The 6213-nt window shown below is 43.3% G+C and overlaps 1 long non-coding RNA gene across 1 annotated transcript; it reads right to left on the bottom strand.

The window, feature by feature from the left end:
- Positions 1 to 670: 670 nt before the first annotated feature.
- Positions 671 to 1844, bottom strand: LOC138918118 (uncharacterized). The gene is made up of 2 exons (XR_011427111.1): positions 1704 to 1844; positions 671 to 847 (listed from the first exon to the last, which is right to left on the bottom strand). It is a non-coding gene; the product is annotated as an uncharacterized lncRNA (long non-coding RNA).
- Positions 1845 to 6213: the final 4369 nt, after the last annotated feature.

The following is a 6213-nucleotide window of genomic DNA, read 5'->3' as shown; positions in this document are numbered from 1 at the left end:
CAGAAACTGGCTGGGAGGGACTGACCCCAATGAGCCCTGGGGAATCCACTGAGGCAGAGGGGTCAACAGGGCAGCTGCAGAGCCTACTAGAAGGAGGGTGGATGCCTTTTGGTTCTGCCAAGCCACCGTGGAAGAGAGTGTGGACTTGGAGACGGAGGGAGAGGGCGGCCAGGCCCCCTTCCTTTCCTGTCCCGGTATGTCTGTGCTTCTTTGAATGTCCTCGTCTCACAAGTGTTTGCTTCCTCCCCTCCTGGCTCATGCTCAGACGCATGCTAATGCTCAGTGCTTTTCCAGTGTTTTCCAGCTTGCCAGAGCCCTCAGAGTTATACCTGGGCCATCCCTTCTCAGCATCTACCTAGTTTATTCCTCAGGCAAGGCACTTAACTTCCCCAAACCTCAGTTTTCTCATCTGTAAATGGGGATAATGATATTTACCTTCCAGGGGATGGCTCTCGTACACTTTAGAGATAACCCAGTACAGTGCCTAGTGTGGTGTTGATGCTCAACAGTTTATCGGTGAGTGTTACGCTTTCTCAGGACAGTCTTCTGCCTTGACCCTCCCGTTCCCCCAAACCAACAACAACAGCAACAAAAGTCCCTTAGTTCTGCACTCTGGGTGGGCTTCTTCAATGAATCAAAAACCAATCAAGAAAACGAATTCACAAAAAAGTTTAAATGGAGAGTAGTAGTTTAATGTGCTTCCCCTCCAGGGTACGATTTGCATTTTAACAGAATTTTTCACTGCCTTAAGTTGAACAGCGATGAATGGAGAGATTTTCAGGGAGAAATCGGGCTGGTGGTACCCACGTGCAGCTAAGAGGTGCTGTGGTTCCGATGCTGAGGGAAACTAGGAAGCAGAATATGAGACACCGTAAGTGGAATCGCTCTTTTCCCTCTTCTACCTTCTGCACAAGTGCACACACACACATACACACACGCACACTCACCTCCCCAATCGTCTAGAGTTGGAGACCTCTGCTTTTTCTCCCTATACTTTCATTTACTAATGTGTAAAGTGGCATAATAATAATAGCAGCTACGTCTTAGGGTTATTATTGTGAGGATTAGATGAGTTAATACATGGAAAATTCTTCAATAGTGCCCGACATCTAGGAAATACTCTATAGGGGCCTGTTGTGTTAATTTCTAGGTTGGCCTTAATTCTGAGTTCCTGCAACTGTGACATATTTGTGAATATTATCCCTTCTGTTCAAGCTTGCATTTGAAGACATGCGTGCCACATTTCCTGAAATCCTGAAGGCCCCTCAAATGAAAACCATTCATATTTGGATCTAAGGAGAACTAAACCTAATCCATACTCTGTGGTTTAGCGTCAATCAGCTTGATGTATTGGGAAGGACACAGGGGCAGAAGATGATTCAGTGATGCTGACCTTGGAGCTCTGTGGCCTTGGACAAAGTCAGACCTCTCTGACACAGGCAGCGCTCACAGAGTCCTTTAAGGATCCAATGGCATCACAGATGTGAAAGATTTTCAGTAGAAAGCTATTATTACCACCACTACCAAGTAGACTCCTAGGAAGTAGGATCATGAATTCTGTGACCATGGAACTAATTTTCTCCCTTCTCTCTGCTCCAGCCCTCAAACGGAACATCTCACCTGCATTGGCCTACTCTCACTATGATTACGATAACAGAATACCACAGCCTGAGTGGCTTAAGCAATGGAAATTTACTTCTCACCCTTCTGGAGGCTGAGAAGTTCAAGATCAAGGTGCTGGCAAGGTAGGTTTCATTCTGAGGGCTCTTCTTTTGACTTGTATGGGGCTACGATCTCACTATGTGCTCATGTGACCTCCTCTTTATATGTGCACAGAAAGAGACAGTGAGCTCTCTGGTGTCTTTTCTTATAAGGGCACTAATCCCATTGTGACAGTGGCACCCTCATGATCTCATCTATATCTCATTACTTCCCAAAGGCTCATCTCCAAATACCATCACATTGGGGGTTAGGGTTTCAACATAGGAATTTTGGGGAGACACAAATGTTCAGTCCACAACATCACCCATCAGTAAATGCTGGTGGGGTGACCGGGCTGCTGGTATGCATGCTGCCTAAAGCTGGCCGTGGAGATGTTTTGGCTTAAAGATCAGAGCTGGAAAGGGGGCACATGCAGGCTGACACTTTTCTTGCTGAGAAAGGAAGATTACAAGCCTCAGTCTTGCTATGTCATATCTGAGCACAGTATCACGGTATGGAACAAGATGGCATTGAGGTCTCTTACTGGGAGCAGGACATCTCTTAGCAAACCACGCCTTTGCTTCCTTTTGTGGCGTTATCTAACATCTCTGCACTCCAGTTTTCTCATCTGTAAAATGGGGATAATAATATGACACATCTCACAGGGTGTTGGAAGCACTAAATGCTACCATTCTTGTAATTGCGTACCTGACATGGCACATGGCGAGTAAACGGCAGTTGTGAATCTAGGACAGTTTTGAACGAAGGAGGAACATTAAACTTTTTGCTGCAGGACTGAGGCTCCGAAGAGTTTCATTTGTGTTTGGATCTGAGTTCTTGGGCAAGACCCCGAGCTTCTCAGTTTCCCCATTTAGAGAATAATCAAACCAGAATCTCCTAAAGTGTGTCTACAAAGTATTCATCCTTTTACAGGTCCCAAGAAAAGGGTTCTGTGGCCATGAGGTTTTGGGCAAAGCTCCATTCCCTCTGTCTCTGAGAGTCCCAATGGGAGTGTGCTGGAGCTGGCTTGTACCAGCTCTTGGGAGCTGATGGTTAAGTTTCCAGGAATTCTGGGAGCCAGCTGTACAATCAGTGATGTCATATTGGTAGCTTCAAATCAGTCATGACGGAAGTATTTATATTCCAGACATTGGCAAATGCTCAAAATCAGGGCTGTATTTTTTTCTTGGAAAGCTTGTTGTTAAACATTTACCAGCACACCATTGGTCCCACTACACATTAGCTTATTAAAGTCTCCAAGAAGTTCAGCAATAAACTCATTTTACTGGGAGTTTCCCAAACATGTCAAACCAGAGGACCACTTGCTGACTGTTCAGAAAACATTTTGGGAAGTGTAGCACTAGATGGTTCTATGGTCCTTTCATTCCACCATTTTCCCATTAGAGGATGTGACTACGGAGTTACTGAGTTGGGAGGGACCCCCAGTCACCTGAAGGCTCGGTTCAGTGCTCCCTTCACCACATTCATTGACACAAAAGAACCCTGTCACAGCTCTATGACATCACAGGCAAAGACCTGCAGCAGGTAATACGTTTCATAAACGTGAAGAAGGCAAGAAAGCCTTCATTTGCAAGGGCATGAGTCTGGAAATCTCATTCTTGAGATCTCACCTCAGACATCACTTTTTGGGGGTAGAGCTGAGCCTTCAGTCAAGTGAGATTCCGCTGGCACCTCCGACACTTCAGCAGAAGCCTACTGTTTGTCTTCAGGGCCCTTATCTGAAATATGGTCATTGTCTTTGAGGCTCTTCTTGTCAAACCTACTTCCCCACCCCCTGAATCTGGGCTGCCTTGGAACACGCTCTGACCCAATGAATTTGGAGGCTTCACCCGCTCCTCCCACCGCCTCAGAACGCAGCCCTGAGACCTCCATGCCAGTCAGCTCAAGACTGACGGAGAAGGATGAAGGTAGATGCTGGTCTAACACGAAAAATCAGATGATGAAGGGAGAAATAGCCTTGAAAGCCAGATTATCCTTGTGACAGGAGATTCGCCAGATTCTTTTACTTCCCTTCAGTCTGTCAGCTCATGATCCTAGAGGGCACAGATTTTAGATTTTTCTGATGCTAGCTCTTTGTGATGGACAGGATTAAGGGAAGTTTAAACACTCCAGCACAGACAGTGCAATATCTTGTATGTATTAGCTCAAGCTCCATGCTAGGTGAGGACCACTGCCCAAGGAGGAATTTATACAACACAGGCACTCGGCTCGCTTTCAATCATAAAGGCCCAATTCTAGAAGCTCTGACAATCCTTAAGTGGAAGAGTCTTTAAGGATTAACGAAACGAACATCAGAAATGTGTTTTCACTGGTAAAATTAAGGATTTTAAGTGAACATCTTAGATGCTATCAGTGGGTGCTCACTGGGTAACTTGGTGGTATTCAAGACACACGGCTAGGCCAGAGCCTGGTAGACAGAGGTCTCTGCGCTTGCAGGAAGAGCGTGTAGGGTCTTCCTCTTCCTAGCAGATGGTGAGGCCTGTAGCACACACTTAGGATGATAGCAGAACCTTGGTCTCCTGATGCTGCCTCTAGATTTGCGTCACACCTGCCTCATCCCAACCTTCTATGAAAGCCAAGGTTAAAAGGGCAGAAACCTATGACCCATCCAGCTTGCAAAAATGCTTTGTCTAAATCATTTATGCCTGCTTGTTAATAAATATGTTTAAATAATATGTCTAATGTGTGTGGTACCACTTGGTCAGAGACTTGCTTACATTATAACCTGGCCTTCAAATGCATGAGGCAAACCCCTTGATCGCCCTGGTGTTTTAAGCTCTTTCTAGATGTAGCACGAGAAGGGGCAACTGAAGCAGAGAATGGCAGCCTCACTGAGTGGATGTGATGAGATTGGAGTTAGGGCTGATGACATGGCTGGAATTTACAGAGTGGAGTTCTAGAGAGTGGAGGTCATCCGGAGGCACTTCAGAAATCTGCACAAGGACCTCCTGAATCTTTGGCTGAATATCAAGTGGCGTGTATGCAGGACAAGAATCCATGAAGGTGGGCAGTGAATAAATACTGTGGAGCTGTGACCTGAACTGAGATTCTAGAGCTTGAACAGAACTGAGAGACGCCATTGTAAGTGGAGAGACCACTTTGATAATTCTGCACACTAAGCAACGCACAAAAAAGACTAGACCTTTCCTGTGTGGCAACTATCTAGTATATACTAGTCTATACATCTAGTATATGTCAAGTATATACCAGTAAATATCAGGGAACATAGAAAAACTAGTCAAATTGAAGCATGCAGAGAAAAGAGGTGAAAAAAAATCACTGAACAGAGCTTTAATGACCTGAGGATAATATCAAGGCTAACATACATTTTAGAGTCCTTGAAGAGAGGAGAGTGAGACATGGGGGCAGACAAAAATATTTTAAGAAATGTTAGCCAAAATCTTTACAAATTAGATGAAAAAGATAAACGCATACATTCAGGAAGCTCAAGAAACCTCAGGTAGGATAAACAAAAGGAAATCTACACTAAGGCTTGTCATGAGAAATTTGCTGGAAACCAACGATGAAAATAAAATTTTAGAAGCAGCCAAAGAAAAGACACATTACATACGGAAGAACAATCATACAAATTTTAGCTGACTTCTCATAAAAAACAATGTGAGCCAAAAGACAGTGGAATGGCATCTTTAAAGTACTGAAAGAAAAAACTGTCTACCTAGAATTCTATGTCCAGGGAAAATATCCTTCAAAAATGGTGAAATAAACTCATTATCAGATGAACAAAAGCTAACAAAATTCATCGTAAGCAGAACTTCACAAGAATGGAAGTTCCTAAGAAGAAGGAAAATGATAAATGAAAATCTAAATCTACGCAAAGAAACGAAGAACACTTTAAATGGTAAATACCATTAAAGCTTCCACTCTCATTTCTAACTTCGTTAAAACATAATTGACTGTTTAAAGCAAAAATAAGAACATATCATGGATGCTATAACATATATGTAAGTAAAACGTGTGATAATAGTAACAAAGGATAGAAGAGAGAAAACAAATATATTGTCGTAAGTTTCTCACACTACATGTGAAGTGATATAATGTTATTTGAAGGTAGATTGCAATAAGTCAACAATGCATAGTTTAAAACCTGGAGCTACCACTAAATAAAACTATTTATTGAATGAATGAAAAGTTTATTTTAGGTATTAAAAACCTACCTTTTATGGAACCATTGACTGAATTGGACATGGCATTGGTCTTCTCCTGAGCGCTTGGATTCAGCGGGATAAGACAGTGGGCAATTGTCACAAGGGCAAAGGAAGGATGACTGGTTGGCAGGACAGGGTGAATTTTCTGCTTCACTGTGCCTAATACAATGTTCCAATTGTTAGAATGTCAAAATAGATTCAACCAGACAGTACTGTAAATTGCAAGGGAAACAAAATATTCCAGGAAAGTCTTCCAGCCAAGACCTTAGCTGGCCTCCCGTGGTGACATTCCATTAAGAAATATTCCAACTTACATTTTATGAAA

The sequence above is a fragment of the Equus caballus genome, chromosome 16 (genome assembly GCF_041296265.1).
Source record: "Equus caballus isolate H_3958 breed thoroughbred chromosome 16, TB-T2T, whole genome shotgun sequence".
Taxonomy (NCBI): Eukaryota; Metazoa; Chordata; class Mammalia; order Perissodactyla; family Equidae; genus Equus; species Equus caballus.
Note: the sequence above shows the minus strand (reverse complement) of the source record. Positions and strands in the feature narration are given on the sequence as shown.